Source organism: Podarcis tiliguerta, assembly GCF_965153285.1.
Source record: "Podarcis tiliguerta genome assembly, chromosome: 4".
In the NCBI taxonomy this organism is placed as follows: domain Eukaryota; kingdom Metazoa; phylum Chordata; class Lepidosauria; order Squamata; family Lacertidae; genus Podarcis; species Podarcis tiliguerta.
In genome coordinates, this window is record NC_139537.1 from 90,378,062 (window position 1) to 90,396,746 (window position 18,685).

The following is an 18,685-nucleotide window of genomic DNA, read 5'->3' on the forward strand; positions in this document are numbered from 1 at the left end:
GTCAAGGGCTCATTCTGTTTCCCAGGATTAAAACCCATCTGTTTCCACCAAAAAAGTTTCAGGCGATCGTTTGCAACAGTTCGGAACCATTTTTGATTGAATTGCAGAACGTCAGATTTTTGCTGAAATTGTGACCGTGCGGTTTAGGGATTCTTTCAAAAAAAGGTGTTCAGACGTCGAGGGCTAATTCTGTTTCCCAAGATAAAAACCCATCTGTTTCCACCGAAAAAGCTTTCAGGGGATGGTTTGCAAGAGTGTGGCACCATTTTTGAGTGAATTTCAGAACGTCAGATTTTTGCTAAAATTGTGACCGCACGGCTTAGGGATTTTTTCAAAAAAAGTTGTTCAGACGTCGAGGGCTAATTCTGTTTACCAGGATTAAAACCCATCTGTTTCCACTGAAAAAGCTTTCAGGGGATCGTTTGCAACATTTTGGCAGCATTTTTGAGTGAATTGCAGAACGTCAGATTTTTGCTGAAATTGTGACCGCGCGGCTTAGGGATTTTTTCAGAAAAAGTTGTCCAGACGTCGAGGGCTGATTCTGTTTCCCAGGATTAAAACCCATCTGTTTCCACCGAAAACGCTTTCAGGGGATCGTTTGCAAGAGTTTGGTACCATTTTTGACTAAATTGCAGAACGTCAGATTTTTGCTGAAATTGTGACCGCGCGGCTTAGGGATTTTTTCAAAAAAAGTTGTTCAGACGTCGAGGGCTAATTCTTTTTCCCATGATACAAACCCATCTGTTTCCACCGAAAAAGCTTTCAGGGGATCGTTTGCAACATTTTGGCACCATTTTTGAGTGAATTGCAGAACGTCAGATTTTTGCTGAAATTGTGGCCGCGCGGCTTAGGCATTTTTTCAAAAAAAGGTGTTCATACCTCGAGGGCTAATTCTGTTTCCCATGATAAAAACCCATCTGTTTCCACCGAAAAAGCTTTCCGGGTCTCGTTTGCAACAGTTTGGCACCATTTTTGAGTGAATAGCAGAACGTCAGATTTTTGCTGAAATTGTGACCGCGCGGCTTAGGGATTTTTTCAAAAAAAGTTGTTGAGACGCCGAGGGCTAATTCTGTTTCCCATGATACAAACCCATCTGTTTTCACCTAAAAAGCTTTCCGGGGCTCGTTTGCAACAGTTTGGCACCATTTTTTACTAAATTGCAGAACGTCAGATTTTTGCTGCAATTGTGACCGCGCGGCTTAGGGATTTTTTCAAAAAAAGTTGTTCAGACGTCGAGGGCTAATTCTGTTTCCCATGATAAAAACCCATTTGTTTCCACCGAAAAAGCTTTCAGGGGATTGTTTGCAACATTTTGCCAGCATTTTTTAGTGAATTGGAGAACGTCAGATTTTTGCTGAAATTGTGACCGCGCGGCATAGGGATTATTTCAGAAAAAGGTGTTCAGACGTCGAGGGCTAATTCTGTTTCCCAGGATTAAAACCCATCTGTTTCCACCGAAAAAGTTTCAGGCGATCGTTTGCAACAGTTTGGAACCATTTTTGATTGAATTGCAGAACGTCAGATTTTTGCTGAAATTGTGACCGCGCGGCTTAGGGATTTTTTCAAAAAAAGTTGTTCAGACGTCGATGGCTAATTCTGTTTCCCATGAGAAAAACACATCTGTTTCCACCGAAAAAGCTTTCAGGGGATCGTTTGCAACAGTTTGGCACCATTTTTGACTAAATTGCAGAACGTCAGATTTTTGCTGAAATTGTGACCGCGCGGCTTAGGGATTTTTTCAAAAAAAGTTGTTCAGAGGTCGAGGGCTAATTCTGTTTTCCAGGATTAAAACCCATCTGTTTCCACCGAAAAAGCTTTCAGGGGATCGTTTGCAACAGTTTGGCATCATTTTTGACTAAATTGCAGAACGTCAGATTTTTGCTGAAATTGTGACCGCGCGGCTTAGGGATTTTTTCAAAAAAAGTTGTTCAGACGTCGAGGGCTAATTCTGTTTCCCAGGATTAAAACCCATCTGTTTCCACCGAAAAAGCTTTCAGGGGATCGTTTGCAACAGTTTGGCACCACTTTTTGACTAAAGTGCAGAACGTCAGATTTTTGCTGAAATTGTGACCACGCGGCTTAGGGATTTTTTCAAAAAAAAGTTGGTCAGACGTCGAGGGCTAATTCTGTTTCCCATGATATAAACCCATCTGTTTCCACCGAAAAAGCTTTCCGGGGATCGTTTGCAACAGTTTGGCACCATTTTTTACTATATTACAGAACGTCAGATTTTTGCTGAAATTGTGACCGCGCGGCTTAGGGATTTTTTCAAAAAAAGTTGTTGAGACGCAGAGGGCTAATTCTGTTTCCCATGATACAAACCCATCTGTTTCCACCGAAAAAGCTTTCCGGGGATCGTTTGCAACAGTGTGGCACCATTTTTGAGTGAATTGCAGAACGTCAGATTTTTGCTGAAATTGTGACCGCGCGGCTTAGGGATTTTTTCAAAAAAAGTTGTTCAGACGTCGAAGGCTAATTCTGTTTTCCAGGATTAAAACCCATCTGTTTCCACCGAAAAAGCTTTCAGGGGATCGTTTGCAACAGTTTGGCATCATTTTTGACTAAATTGCAGAACGTCAGATTTTTGCTGAAATTGTGACTGCGCGGCTTAGGGATTTTTTCAAAAAAAGTTGTTCAGACGTCGAGGGCTAATTCTGTTTCCCAGGATTAAAACCCATCTGTTTCCACCGAAAAAGCTTTCCGGGGATCGTTTGCAACAGATTGGCACCATTTTTTACTATATTACAAAACGTCAGATTTTTGCTGAAATTGTGACCGCGCGGCTTAGGGATTTTTTCAAAAAAAGTTGTTGAGACGCAGAGGGCTAATTCTGTTTCCCATGATACAAACCCATCTGTTTCCACCGAAAAAGCTTTCCGGGGATCGTTTGCAACAGTGTGGCACCATTTTTGAGTGAATTGCAGAACGTCAGATTTTTGCTGAAATTGTGACCGAGCGGCTTAGGGATTTTTTTAAAAAAAGTTGTTCAGACGTCGAAGGCTAATTCTGTTTCCCAGGATTAAAACCCATCTGTTTCCACCGAAAAAGTTTCAGGGGATCGTTTGCAACAGTTTGGTACCATTTTTGACGAAATTGCAGAACGTCAGATTTTTGCTGAAATTGTGACCGCGCGGCTTAGGGATTTTTTCAAAAAAAGTTGTTCAGAGGTCGAGGGCTAATTCTGTTTCCCAGGATTAAAACCCATCTGTTTCCACCGAAAAAGCTTTCCGGGGATAGTTTGCAACAGTTTGGCACCATTTTTTACTAAATTGAAGAACGTCAGATTTTTGCTGAAATGGTGACCGAGCGGCTTAGGGATTTTTTTAAAAAAAGGTGTTCAGACCTCGAGGGCTAATTCTGTTTCCCATGATACAAACCCATCTGTTTCCACCGAAAAAGCTTTGAGAGGATCGTTTGCAACAGTTTGGCACCATTTTTGACTAAATTGCAGAACGTCAGATTTTTGCTGAAATTGTGACCGCGCGGCTTAGGGATTTTTTCAAAAAAAGTTGTTCAGACGTCGAGCGCTAATTCTGTTTCCCAGGATTAAAACCCATCTGTTTCCACCGAAAAAGCTTTCCGGGGATAGTTTGCAACAGTTTGGCACCATTTTTTACTAAATTGAAGAACGTCAGATTTTTGCTGAAATGGTGACCGAGCGGCTTAGGGATTTTTTTTAAAAATGTTGTTCAGACGTCGAGGGCTAATTCTGTTTCCCATGATACAAACCCATCTGTTTCCACCGAAAAAGCTTTGAGAGGATCGTTTGCAACAGTTTGGCACCATTTTTGACTAAATTGCAGAACGTCAGATTTTTGCTGAAATTGTGACCGCTCGGTTTAGGGATTTTTTCAGCAACAGCCTGTTCTTCACTTGCAATAGCAGTGGGGGTGTCAGGACTCCGAGCTTCTCTCCCCCTGTCTTTGACATCTATTGCAGCAAGTCTGTCTCTCTCTTGATGTATTCTACGCAGCGTTTCCCAAATCTCACGCACGTATTCCAAATCCTGAACATGCACGAGCTGATCATCTGAGACACACAGAATTATGGCCGTCCTGGCTCTCACATTCTGTGAATTCCAACCTGGCGTTGGTGCAGGAGGTATGGGGTTCTCAATCACCCCAAAAATCCTCTGATTCTGTAGCAGGGCTTTCATCTTTATAGACCATGAGGCATAATTGTCATTAGTCAGCGGAGGTGGGTAAGGTAAGCCTCCCCCCTTCTTGGTATCCATTTTGAATCCAAGCCTCAGCTCTCACTATCGAGCCTGTAAAATCCAAGAGTCTGTTGGATTATTTACTGCCTTTGCACCTGGCAGCTAAACGCAGGCAGCTCTGGAAAGTCCCTTCCAAGAGCAGTTAGACAAGTCAAAACAAACGCTGGAATGTTTACCCAGTGTTTTTCCAGTCCCAGCCTCTTCCGTTGGCTAGTGAATTTCCACTTCCTTTTCAAGCTAACTATCTCCGAAGTAGCTGAAAAGATTGGCGTCTCGTTGCTTAGCAACTGGACATTCCAAGCTTGAACAACAAGCTTCTTATCAGAGCCCTGGTATGCGAAGAATGTGGCTCTCTCAGTGCCGTTTTTAATCCAAAAAACAGCTTTTGTGAACCAGAGAAGATTCAATCTGCGTTCACCCTTTTAGCCCATAAAATCAGCATACCTTGGGGGTTCTGTTGCTCGTTAGCTTATCAGCAAAACTGATTGCTCCGGTGCTCTGCCGGTCTTCCATCCGCCCGCTACCATATCTTCCTTTATCTTCTTGCAGAGGATGAAGTTACGATCCACCAACCTCTCTTGTCGCTTTCATGGAATGAAACCATCGGCGCTTGCTACCAGATGTTGGATTACAAGCCTTTATCAGCAGAAACTGGCAACTCTCCCAGGCACCCGGCTTGGTCTCCTGTTGACCTCCCGGTCTGCTCTCCCGGCAGGGACCAGGCAGAGGTCGCGATAGGCGATCCTTCTCAGCATGAGAAGAACACACCACTCTTTCCTGCCCCCCCGGCAGGGGAAAGAGATAAGACAGAAACATATTTACATAGCTTTATTCCTGTCTTTGCAGTGTTACAGAAAACATGTCTGCTCTCCTCAAACTCCAGCAGACGACTGAACAAACACTTCCTGTGCAGCTCATATTACACTCTGAGCTAATTCCGGTGCTGTCTGTTTCCCACAGACACTCCCAACATCACATGACTTTTCCAAGCAATCAGCTTGCAGCATCATTGCTTCAATATCGTAACAAACCCATCTGTTTCCACCGATAAAGCTTTCAGGGGATGGTTTGCAACAGTGTGGCACCATTTTTGAGTGAATTGCAGAACGTCAGATTTTTGCTGAAATTGTGACCGCGTGGCTTAGGGATTTTTTCAAAAAAAGTTGTTCAGACATCGAGGGCTAATTCTTTTTCCCAGGATTAAAACCCATCTGTTTCCAACGAAAAAGCTTTCAGGGGATCGTTTGCAACATTTTGGCAGCATTTTTGAGTGAATTGCAGAACGTCAGATTTTTGCTGAAATTGTGACCGCGCGGCTTAGGGATTTTTTCAGAAAAAGTTGTCCAGACGTCGAGGGCTGATTCTGTTTCCCAGGATTAAAACCCATCTGTTTCCACTGAAAAAGCTTTCAGGGGATCGTTTGCAAGAGTTTGGCACCATTTTTGACTAAATTGCAGAACGTCAGATTTTTGCTGAAATTGTGACCGCGCGGCTTAGGGATTTTTTCAAAAAAAGGTGTTCAGACGTCGATGGCTAATTCTGTTTCCCATGATAAAAACCCATCTATTTCCACCGAAAAAGCTTTCAGGGGATGGTTTGCAACAGTGTGGCACCATTTTTGAGAGAATTTCAGAACGTCAGATTTTTGCTGAAATTGTGACCCTCGGCTTAGGGATTTTTTCAAAAAAAGTTGTTCAGACGTCGAGGGCTAATTCTTTTCCCCAGGATTAAAACCCATCTGTTTCCACCGAAAAAGCTATGTGGGGATCGTTTGCAACATTTTGGCAGCATTTTTGAGTGAATTGCAGAACGTCAGATTTTTGCTGAAATTGTGACCGCGCGGCTTAGGGATTTTTTCAAAAAAAGGTGTTCAGACCTCGAGGGCTAATTCTGTTTCCCAGGATTAAAACCCATCTGTTTCCACCGAAAAAGTTTCAGGGGATGGTTTGCAACAGTGTGGCACCATTTTTGAGTGAATTGCAGAACGTCAGATTTTTGCTGAAATTGTGACCGCGCGGCTTAGGCATTTTTTCCAAAAAAGTTGTCCAGACGTCGAGGGCTAATTCTGTTTCCCATGATACAAACCCATCTGTTTTCACCGAAAAAGCTTTCCGGGGCTCGTTTGCAACAGTTTGGCACCATTTTTGACTAAATTGCAGAACGTCAGATTTTTGCTGAAATTGTGACAGCGCGGCTTAGGGATTTTTTCAAAAAAAGGTGTTCAGACGTCGAGGGCTAATTCTGTTTCCCATGATAAAAACCCATCTGTTTCCACCAAAAAAGCTTTCAGGGGATCGTTTGCAAGAGTTTGGCACCATTTTTGACTAAATTGCAGAACGTCAGATTTTTGCTGAAATTGTGACCGCGCGGCTTAGGCATTTTTTCCAAAAAAGTTGTCCAGACGTCGAGGGCTAATTCTGTTTCCCATGATACAAACCCATCTGTTTTCACCGAAAAAGCTTTCCGGGGCTCGTTTGCAACAGTTTGGCACCATTTTTGACTAAATTGCAGAACGTCAGATTTTTGCTGAAATTGTGACAGCGCGGCTTAGGGATTTTTTCAAAAAAAGGTGTTCAGACGTCGAGGGCTAATTCTGTTTCCCATGATAAAAACCCATCTGTTTCCACCAAAAAAGCTTTCAGGGGATCGTTTGCAAGAGTTTGGCACCATTTTTGACTAAATTGCAGAACGTCAGATTTTTGCTGAAATTGTGACCGCGCGGCTTAGGCATTTTTTCCAAAAAAGTTGTCCAGACGTCGAGGGCTAATTCTGTTTCCCATGATACAAACCCATCTGTTTTCACCGAAAAAGCTTTCCGGGGCTCGTTTGCAACAGTTTGGCACCATTTTTGACTAAATTGCAGAACGTCAGATTTTTGCTGAAATTGTGACAGCGCGGCTTAGGGATTTTTTCAAAAAAAGGTGTTCAGACGTCGAGGGCTAATTCTGTTTCCCATGATAAAAACCCATCTGTTTCCACCAAAAAAGCTTTCAGGGGATCGTTTGCAAGAGTTTGGCACCATTTTTGACTAAATTGCAGAACGTCAGATTTTTGCTGAAATTGTGACCGCGCGGCTTAGGGATTTTTTCAAAAAAAGTTGTTCAGACGTCGAGGGCTAATTCTTTTCCCCAGGATTAAAACCCATCTGTTTCCACCGAAAAAGCTTTGAGGGGATCGTTTGCAACATTTTGGCAGCATTTTTGAGTGAATTGCAGAACGTCAGATTTTTGCTGAAATTGTGACCGCGCGGCTTAGGGATTTTTTCAAAAAAAGGTGTTCAGACCTCGAGGGCTAATTCTGTTTCCCAGGATTAAAACCCATCTGTTTCCACCGAAAAAGTTTCAGGGGATGGTTTGCAACAGTGTGGCACCATTTTTGAGTGAATTGCAGAACGTCAGATTTTTGCTGAAATTGTGACCGCGCGGCTTAGGCATTTTTTCCAAAAAAGTTGTCCAGACGTCGAGGGCTAATTCTGTTTCCCATGATACAAACCCATCTGTTTTCACCGAAAAAGCTTTCCGGGGCTCGTTTGCAACAGTTTGGCACCATTTTTGACTAAATTGCAGAACGTCAGATTTTTGCTGAAATTGTGACCGCGCGGCTTAGGGATTTTTTCATAAAAAGTTGTCCAGACGTCAAGGTCTAATTCTGTTTCCCAGGATTAAAACCCATCTGTTTCCACCGAAAAAGTTTCAGGCGATCGTTTGCAACAGTTTGGCACCATTTTTGACTAAATTGCAGAACGTCAGATTTTTGCTGAAATTGTGACCGCGCGGCTTAGGGATTTTTTCAAAAAAAGTTGTTCAGACGTCGAGGGCTAATTCTTTTTCCCAGGATTAAAACCCATCTGTTTCCACCGAAAAAGTTTCAGAGGATCGTTTGCAAGAGTTTGGCAGCATTTTTGACTAAATTGCAGAACGTCAGATTTTTGCTGAAATTGTGACCGCGCGGCTTAGGGATTTTTTCAAAAAAAGGTGTTCAGACCTCGAGGGCTAATTCTGTTTCCCATGATAAAAACGCATCTGTTTCCACCGAAAAAGCTTTCAGGGGTTGGTTTGCAACAGTGTGGCACCATTTTTGAGTGAATTGCAGAACGTCAGATTTTTGCTGAAATTGTGACCGCGCGGCTTAGGGATTTTTTCAAAAAAAGTTGTTCAGACGTCGAGGGCTAATTCTTTTCCCCAGGATTAAAACCCATCTGTTTCCACCGAAAAAGCTATGTGGGGATCGTTTGCAACATTTTGGCAGCATTTTTGAGTGAATTGCAGAACGTCAGATTTTTGCTGAAATTGTGACCGTGCGGCTTAGGGATTTTTTCAAAAAAAGGTGTTCAGACCTCGAGGGCTAATTCTGTTTCCCAGGATTAAAACCCATCTGTTTCCACCGAAAAAGTTTCAGGGGATGGTTTGCAACAGTGTGGCACCATTTTTGAGTGAATTGCAGAACGTCAGATTTTTGCTGAAATTGTGACCGCGCGGCTTAGGGATTTTTTCAAAAAAAGTTGTTCAGACGTCGATGGCTAATTCTGTTTCCCATGAGAAAAACACATCTGTTTCCACCGAAAAAGCTTTCAGGGGATCGTTTGCAACAGTTTGGCACCATTTTTGACTAAATTGCAGAACGTCAGATTTTTGCTGAAATTGTGACCGCGCGGCTTAGGGATTTTTTCAAAAAAAGGTGTTCAGACGTCGAGGGCTAATTCTGTTTCCCATGATAAAAACCCATCTGTTTCCACCAAAAAAGCTTTCAGGGGATCGTTTGCAAGAGTTTGGCACCATTTTTGACTAAATTGCAGAACGTCAGATTTTTGCTGAAATTGTGACCGCGCGGCTTAGGCATTTTTTCCAAAAAAGTTGTCGAGACGTCGAGGGCTAATTCTGTTTCCCATGATACAAACCCATCTGTTTTCACCGAAAAAGCTTTCCGGGGCTCGTTTGCAACAGTTTGGCACCATTTTTGACTAAATTGCAGAACGTCAGATTTTTGCTGAAATTGTGACCGCGCGGCTTAGGGATTTTTTCAAAAAAAGTTGTTCAGACGTCAAGGGCTAATTCTGTTTCCCAGGATTAAAACCCATCTGTTTCCACCGAAAAAGTTTCAGGCAATCGTTTGCAAGAGTTTGGCAGCATTTTTGACTAAATTGCAGAACGTCAGATTTTTGCTGAAATTGTGACCGCGCGCCTTAGGGATTTTTTCAAAAAAAGGTGTTCAGACGTCGATGGCTAATCCTGTTTCCCATGATAAAAACCCATCTATTTCCACCGAAAAAGCTTTCAGGGGATCGTTTGCAACAGTGTGGCACCATTTTTGAGTGAATTTCAGAACGTCAGATTTTTGCTGAAATTGTGACCCTCGGCTTAGGGATTTTTTCAAAAAAAGTTGTTCAGACGTCGAGGGCTAATTCTTTTCCCCAGGATTAAAACCCATCTGTTTCCACCGAAAAAGCTTTGAGGGGATCGTTTGCAACATTTTGGCAGCATTTTTGAGTGAATTGCAGAACGTCAGATTTTTGCTGAAATTGTGACCGCGCGGCTTAGGGATTTTTTCAAAAAAAGGTGTTCAGACCTCGAGGGCTAATTCTGTTTCCCAGGATTAAAACCCATCTGTTTCCACCGAAAAAGTTTCAGGGGATGGTTTGCAACAGTGTGGCACCATTTTTGAGTGAATTGCAGAACGTCAGATTTTTGCTGAAATTGTGACCGCGCGGCTTAGGCATTTTTTCCAAAAAAGATGTCCAGACGTCGAGGGCTAATTCTGTTTCCCATGATACAAACCCATCTGTTTTCACCGAAAAAGCTTTCCGGGGCTCGTTTGCAACAGTTTGGCACCATTTTTGACTAAATTGCAGAACGTCAGATTTTTGCTGAAATTGTGACCGCGCGGCTTAGGGATTTTTTCAAAAAAAGTTGTCCAGACGTCAAGGTCTAATTCTGTTTCCCAGGATTAAAACCCATCTGTTTCCACCGAAAAAGTTTCAGGCGATCGTTTGCAACAGTTTGGCACCATTTTTGACTAAATTGCAGAACGTCAGATTTTTGCTGAAATTGTGACCGCGCGGCTTAGGGATTTTTTCAAAAAAAGTTGTTCAGACGTCGAGGGCTAATTCTTTTTCCCAGGATTAAAACCCATCTGTTTCCACCGAAAAAGTTTCAGGCGATCGTTTGCAAGAGTTTGGCACCATTTTTGACTAAATTGCAGAACGTCAGATTTTTGCTGAAATTGTGACCGCGCGGCATAGGGATTTTTTCAAAAAAAGTTGTTCAGACGTCGAGGGCTAATTCTTTTTCCCAGGATTAAAACCCATCTGTTTCCACCGAAAAAGCTTTCAGAGGATCGTTTGCAAGAGTTTGGCAGCATTTTTGACTAAATTGCAGAACGTCAGATTTTTGCTGAAATTGTGACCGCGCGGCTAAGGGATTTTTTCAAAAAAAGGTGTTCAGACCTCGAGGGCTAATTCTGTTTCCCATGATAAAAACCCATCTGTTTCCACCGAAAAAGCTTTCAGGGGATGGTTTGCAACAGTGTGGCACCATTTTTGAGTGAATTGCAGAACGTCAGATTTTTGCTGAAATTGTGACCGCGCGGCTTAGGGATTTTTTCAAAAAAAGTTGTTCAGACGTCGAGGGCTAATTCTGTTTCCCATGATAAAAACCCATCTGTTTCCACCGAAAAAGCTTTCAGGGGATGGTTTGCTACAGTGTGGCACCATTTTTGAGTGAATTGCAGAACGTCAGATTTTTGCTGAAATTGTGACCGCGCGGCTTAGGCATTTTTTCCAAAAAAGTTGTCCAGACGTCGAGGGCTAATTCTGTTTCCCATTATACAAACCCATCTGTTTTCACCGAAAAAGCTTTCCGGGGCTGGTTTGCAACAGTTTGGCACCATTTTTGACTAAATTGCAGAACGTCAGATTTTTGCTGAAATTGTGACCGCGCGGCTTAGGGATTTTTTCAAAAAAAGTTGTCCAGACGTCAAGGGCTAATTCTGTTTCCCAGGATTAAAACCCATCTGTTTCCACCGAAAAAGTTTCAGGCGATCGTTTGCAAGAGTTTGGCAGCATTTTTGACTAAATTGCAGAACGTCAGATTTTTGCTGAAATTGTGACCGCGCGGCTTAGGGATTTTTTCAAAAAAAGGTGTTCAGACGTCGATGGCTAATTCTGTTTCCCATGATAAAAACCCATCTATTTCCACCGAAAAAGCTTTCAGGGGATCGTTTGCAACAGTGTGGCACCATTTTTGAGTGAATTTCAGAACGTCAGATTTTTGCTGAAATTGTGACCCTCGGCTTAGGGATTTTTTCAAAAAAAGTTGTTCAGACGTCGAGGGCTAATTCTTTTCCCCAGGATTAAAACCCATCTGTTTCCACCGAAAAAGCTTTCAGAGGATGGTTTGCAACACTGTGGCACCATTTTTGAGTGAATTGCATAACGTCAGATTTTTGCTGAAATTGTGACCGCGCGGCTTAGGGATTTTTTCAAAAAAAGTTGTTCAGACGTCGAGGGCTAATTCTGTTTCCCATGATAAAAGCCCATCTGTTTCCACCGAAAAAGCTTTCAGGGGATGGTTTGCTACAGTGTGGGACCATTTTTGAGTGAATTGCAGAACGTCAGATTTTTGCTGAAATTGTGACCGCGCGGCTTAGGGATTTTTTCAAAAAAAGTTGTCCAGACGTCAAGGGCTAATTCTGTTTCCCAGGATAAAAACCCATCTGTTTCCACCGAAAAAGCTTTCAGGGGATGGTTTGGAACAGTGTGGCACCATTTTTGAGTGAATTGCAGAACGTCAGATTTTTGCTGAAATTGTGACCGCGCGGCTTAGGGATTTTTTCAAAAAAAGTTGTTCAGACATCGAGGGCTAATTCTTTTCCCCAGGATTAAAACCCATCTGTTTCCACCGAAAAAGCTTTCAGGGGATGGTTTGCAACAGTGTGGCACCATTTTTGACTAAATTGCAGAACGTCAGATTTTTGCTGAAATTGTGACCGCGCGGCTTAGGGATTTTTTCAAAAAAAGTTGTCCAGACGTCAAGGGCTAATTCTGTTTCCCAGGATTAAAACCCATCTGTTTCCACCGAAAAAGTTTCAGGCGATCGTTTGCAACAGTTTGGCACCATTTTTGACTAAATTGCAGAACGTCAGATTTTTGCTGAAATTGTGACCGCGCGGCATAGGGATTTTTTCAAAAAATGTTGTTCAGACGTCGAGGGCTAATTCTTTTTCCCAGGATTAAAACCCATCTGTTTCCACCGAAAAAGCTTTCAGAGGATCGTTTGCAAGAGTTTGGGAGCATTTTTGACTAAATTGCAGAACGTCAGATTTTTGCTGAAATTGTGACCGCGCGACTTGGGGATTTTTTCAAAAAAAGGTGTTCAGACCTCGAGGGCTAATTCTGTTTCCCATGATAAAAACCCATCTGTTTCCACCGAAAAAGCTTTCAGGGGATGGTTTGCAACAGTGTGGCACCATTTTTGAGTGAATTGCAGAACGTCAGATTTTTGCTGAAATTGTGACCGCGCGGCTTAGGGATTTTTTCAAAAAAAGTTGTTCAGACGTCGAGGGCTAATTCTGTTTCCCAGGATTAAAACCCATCTGTTTCCACCGAAAAAGTTTCAGGGGATGGTTTGCTACAGTGTGGCACCATTTTTGAGTGAATTGCAGAACGTCAGATTTTTGCTGAAATTGTGACCGCGCGGCTTAGGGATTTTTTCAAAAAAAGTTGTTCAGACGTCGAGGGCTGATTCTTTTTCCCAGGATTAAAACCCATCTGTTTCCACCGAAAAAGCTTTCAGAGGATCGTTTGCAAGAGTTCGGCAGCATTTTTGACTAAATTGCTGAACGTCAGATTTTTGCTGAAATTGTGACCGCGCGGCTTAGGCATTTTTTCCAAAAAAGTTGTCCAGACGTCGAGGGCTAATTCTGTTTCCCATGATACAAACCCATCTGTTTTCACCGAAAAAGATTTCCGGGGCTCGTTTGCAACAGTTTGGCACCATTTTTGACTAAATTGCAGAACGTCAGATTTTTGCTGAAATTGTGACCGCGCGGCTTAGGGATTTTTTCAAAAATAGTTGTCCAGACGTCGAGGGCTCATTCTGTTTCCCATTATACAAACCCATCTGTTTTCTCCGAAAAAGCTTTCAGAGGATCGTTTGCAAGAGTTTGGCACCATTTTTGACTAAATTGCAGAACGTCAGATTTTTGCTGAAATTGTGACCGCGCGGCTTAGGGATTTTTTCAAAAAAAGTTGTCCAGAGGTCAAGGGCTAATTCTGTTTCCCAGGATTAAAACCCATCTGTTTCCACCGAAAAAGTTTCAGGCGATCGTTTGCAACAGTTTGGAACCATTTTTGATTGAATTGCAGAACGTCAGATTTTTGCTGAAATTGTGACCGTGCGGTTTAGGGATTCTTTCAAAAAAGGGTGTTCAGACGTCGAGGGCTAATTCTGTTTCCCAAGATAAAAACCCATCTGTTTCCACCGATAAAGCTTTCAGGGGATGGTTTGCAACAGTGTGGCACCATTTTTGAGTGAATTTCAGAACGTCAGATTTTTGCTAAAATTGTGACCGCACGGTTTAGGGATTTTTTCAAAAAAAGTTGTTTAGACGTCGAGGGCTAATTCTGTTTACCATGATACAAACCCATCTGTTTCCGCCGAAAAAGCTTTCAGGGGATCGTTTGCAACATTTTGGCAGCATTTTTGACTAAATTGCAGAACGTCAGATTTTTGCTGAAATTGTGACCGCGCGGCATAGGGATTTTTTCAAAAAATGTTGTTCAGACGTCGAGGGCTAATTCTTTTTCCCAGGATTAAAACCCATCTGTTTCCACCGAAAAAGCTTTCAGAGGATCGTTTGCAAGAGTTTGGGAGCATTTTTGACTAAATTGCAGAACGTCAGATTTTTGCTGAAATTGTGACCGCGCGGCTTGGGGATTTTTTCAAAAAAAGGTGTTCAGACCTCGAGGGCTAATTCTGTTTCCCATGATAAAAACCCATCTGTTTCCACCGAAAAAGCTTTCAGGGGATGGTTTGCAACAGTGTGGCACCATTTTTGAGTGAATTGCAGAACGTCAGATTTTTGCTGAAATTGTGACCGCGCGGCTTAGGGATTTTTTCAAAAAAAGTTGTTCAGACGTCGAGGGCTAATTCTGTTTCCCAGGATTAAAACCCATCTGTTTCCACCGAAAAAGTTTCAGGGGATGGTTTGCTACAGTGTGGCACCATTTTTGAGTGAATTGCAGAACGTCAGATTTTTGCTGAAATTGTGACCGCGCGGCTTAGGGATTTTTTCAAAAAAAGTTGTTCAGACGTCGAGGGCTGATTCTTTTTCCCAGGATTAAAACCCATCTGTTTCCACCGAAAAAGCTTTCAGAGGATCGTTTGCAAGAGTTCGGCAGCATTTTTGACTAAATTGCTGAACGTCAGATTTTTGCTGAAATTGTGACCGCGGCTTAGGCATTTTTTCCGAAAAAGTTGTCCAGACGTCGAGGGCTAATTCTGTTTCCCATGATACAAACCCATCTGTTTTCACCGAAAAAGATTTCCGGGGCTCGTTTGCAACAGTTTGGCACCATTTTTGACTAAATTGCAGAACGTCAGATTTTTGCTGAAATTGTGACCGCGCGGCTTAGGGATTTTTTCAAAAAAAGTTGTCCAGACGTCGAGGGCTAATTCTGTTTCCCATTATACAAACCCATCTGTTTTCTCCGAAAAAGCTTTCAGAGGATCGTTTGCAAGAGTTTGGCACCATTTTTGACTAAATTGCAGAACGTCAGATTTTTGCTGAAATTGTGACCGCGTGGCTTAGGGATTTTTTCAAAAAAAGTTGTCCAGAGGTCAAGGGCTAATTCTGTTTCCCAGGATTAAAACCCATCTGTTTCCACCGAAAAAGTTTCAGGCGATCGTTTGCAACAGTTTGGAACCATTTTTGACTAAATTGCAGAACGTCAGATTTCTGCTGAAATTGTGACCGCGCAGCTTAGGGATTTTTTTAAAAAAAGGTGTTCAGACGTCGAGGGCTAATTCTGTTTCCCAGGATTAAAATCCATCTGTTTCCACCGATAAAGCTTTCAGGGGATGGTTTGCAACAGTGTGGCACCATTTTTGAGTGAATTGCAGAACGTCAGATTTTTGCTGAAATTGTGACCGCGCGGCTTAGGGATTTTTTCAAAAAAAGTTGTTCAGACGTCGAGGGCTAATTCTGTTTCCCATGATAAAAACCCATTTGTTTCCACCGAAAAAGCTTTCAGGGGATGGTTTGCAACAGTGTGGCACCATTTTTGAGTGAATTTCAGAACGTCAGATTTTTGCTAAAATTGTGACCGCGCGGCTTAGGGATTTTTTCAAAAAAAGTTGTTCAGACGTTGAGGGCTAATTCTGTTTCCCAGGATTAAAACCCATCTGTTTCCACTGAAAAAGCTTTTAGGGGATTGTTTGCAACATTTTGGCAGCATTTTTGAGTGAATTGCAGAACGTCAGATTTTTGCTGAAATTGTGACCGCGCGGCATAGGGATTATTTCAGAAAAAGGTGTTCAGACGTCGAGGGCTAATTCTGTTTCCGAGGATTAAAACCCATCTGTTTCCACCGAAAAAGTTTCAGGCGATCGTTTGCAACAGTTTGGAACCATTTTTGATTGAATTGCAGAACGACAGATTTTTGCTGAAATTGTGACCGCGCGGCTTAGGGATTTTTTCAAAAAAAGTTGTTCAGACGTTGAGGGCTAATTCTGTTTCCCATGAGAAAAACCCATCTGTTTCCACCGAAAAAGCTTTCAGGGGATCGTTTGCAACAGTTTGGCACCATTTTTGACTAAATTGCAGAACGTAAGATTTTTGCTGAAATTGTGACCGCGCGGCTTAGGGATTTTTTCAAAAAAAGTTGTTCAGACGTCGAGGGCTAATTCTGTTTCCCATGATAAAGACCCATCTGTTTCCACTGAAAAAGCTTTCAGGGGATGGTTTGCAACAGTGTGGCACCATTTTTGAGTGAATTTCAGAACGTCAGATTTTTGCTAAAATTGTGACCGCGCGGCTTAGGGATTTTTTCAAAAAAAGTTGTTCAGACGTCGAGGGCTAATTCTGTTTCCCAGGATTAAAACCCATCTGTTTCCACCGAAAAAGCTTTCAGAGGATCGTTTGCAAGAGTTTGGGAGCATTTTTGACTAAATTGCAGAACGTCAGATATTTGCTGAAATTGTGACCGCGCGGCTTGGGGATTTTTTCAAAAAAAGGTGTTCAGACCTCGTGGGCTAATTCTGTTTCCCATGATAAAAACCCATCTGTTTCCACCGAAAAAGCTTTCAGGGGATGGTTTGCAACAGTGTGGCACCATTTTTGAGTGAATTGCAGAACGTCAGATTTTTGCTGAAATTGTGACCGCGCGGCTTAGGGATTTTTTCAAAAAAAGTTGTTCAGACGTCGAGGGCTAATTCTGTTTCCCAGGATTAAAACCCATCTGTTTCCACCGAAAAAGCTTTCAGGGGATGGTTTGCAAGAGTTTGGCACCATTTTTGAGTGAATTGCAGAACGTCAGATTTTTGCTGAAATTGTGACCGCGCGGCTTAGGGATTTTTTCAGAAAAAGTTGTCCAGACGTCGAGGGCTGATTCTGTTTCCCAGGATTAAAACCCATCTGTTTCCACCGAAAACGCTTTCAGGGGATCGTTTGCAAGAGTTTGGCACCATTTTTGACTAAATTGCAGAAAGTCAGATTTCTGCTGAAATTGTGACCGCGCAGCTTAGGGATTTTTTTAAAAAAAGGTGTTCAGACGTCGAGGGCTAATTCTGTTTCCCAGGATTAAAATCCATCTGTTTCCACCGATAAAGCTTTCAGGGGATGGTTTGCAACAGTGTGGCACCATTTTTGAGTGAATTGCAGAACGTCAGATTTTTGCTGCAATTGTGACCGCGCGGCTTAGGCATTTTTTCAAAAAAAGTTGTTCAGACGTCGAGGGCTAATTCTGTTTCCCATGATAAAAACCCATTTGTTTCCACCGAAAAAGCTTTCAGGGGATGGTTTGCAACAGTGTGGCACCATTTTTGAGTGAATTTCAGAACGTCAGATTTTTGCTAAAATTGTGACCGCGCGGCTTAGGGATTTTTTCAAAAAAAGTTGTTCAGACGTTGAGGGCTAATTCTGTTTCCCAGGATTAAAACCCATCTTTTTCCACCGAAAAAGCTTTTAGGGGATTGTTTGCAACATTTTGGCAGCATTTTTGAGTGAATTGCAGAACGTCAGATTTTTGCTGAAATTGTGACTGCGCGGCATAGGGATTATTTCAGAAAAAGGTGTTCAGACGTCGAGGGCTAATTCTGTTTCCCAGGATTAAAACCCATCTGTTTCCACCGAAAAAGTTTCAGGCGATCGTTTGCAACAGTTTGGAACCATTTTTGATTGAATTGCAGAACGTCAGATTTTTGCTGAAATTGTGACCGCGCGGCTTAGGGATTTTTTCAAAAAAAGTTGTTCAGACGTCGATGGCTAATTCTGTTTCCCATGAGAAAAACACATCTGTTTCCACCGAAAAAGCTTTCAGGGGATGGTTTGCAACAGTGTGGCACCATTTTTGACTAAATTGCAGAACGTCAGATTTTTGCTGAAATTGTGACCGCGCGGCTTAGGGATTTTTTCAAAAAAAGTTGTCCAGACGTCGAGGGCTAATTCTGTTTCCCAGGATTAAAACCCACCTGTTTCCACCGAAAAAGCTTTCAGGGGATTGTTTGCAACAGTTTGGCACCATTTTTGAGTGAATAGCAGAACGTCAGATTTTTGCTGAAATTGTGACCGCGCGGCTTAGGGATTTTTTCAAAAAAAGTTGTTGAGACGCCGAGGGCTAATTCTGTTTCCCATGATACAAACCCATCTGTTTTCACCTAAAAAGCTTTCCGGGGCTCGTTTGCAACAGTTTGGCACCATTTTTTACTAAATTGCAGAACGTCAGATTTTTGCTGCAATTGTGACCGCTCGGCTTAGGGATTTTTTCAAAAAAAGTTGTTCAGACGTCGAGGGCTAATTCTGTTTCCCATGATAAAAACCCATTTGTTTCCACCGAAAAAGCTTTCAGGGGATTGTTTGCAACATTTTGCCAGCATTTTTTAGTGAATTGGAGAACGTCAGATTTTTGCTGAAATTGTGACCGCGCGGCATAGGGATTATTTCAGAAAAAGGTGTTCAGACGTCGAGGGCTAATTCTGTTTCCCAGGATTAAAACCCATCTGTTTCCACCGAAAAAGTTTCAGGCGATCGTTTGCAACAGTTTGGAACCATTTTTGATTGAATTGCAGAACGTCAGATTTTTGCTGAAATTGTGACCGCGCAGCTTAGGGATTTTTTCAAAAAAAGTTGTTCAGACGTCGATGGCTAATTCTGTTTCCCATGAGAAAAACACATCTGTTTCCACCGAAAAAGCTTTCAGGGGATCGTTTGCAACAGTTTGGCACCATTTTTGACTAAATTGCAGAACGTCAGATT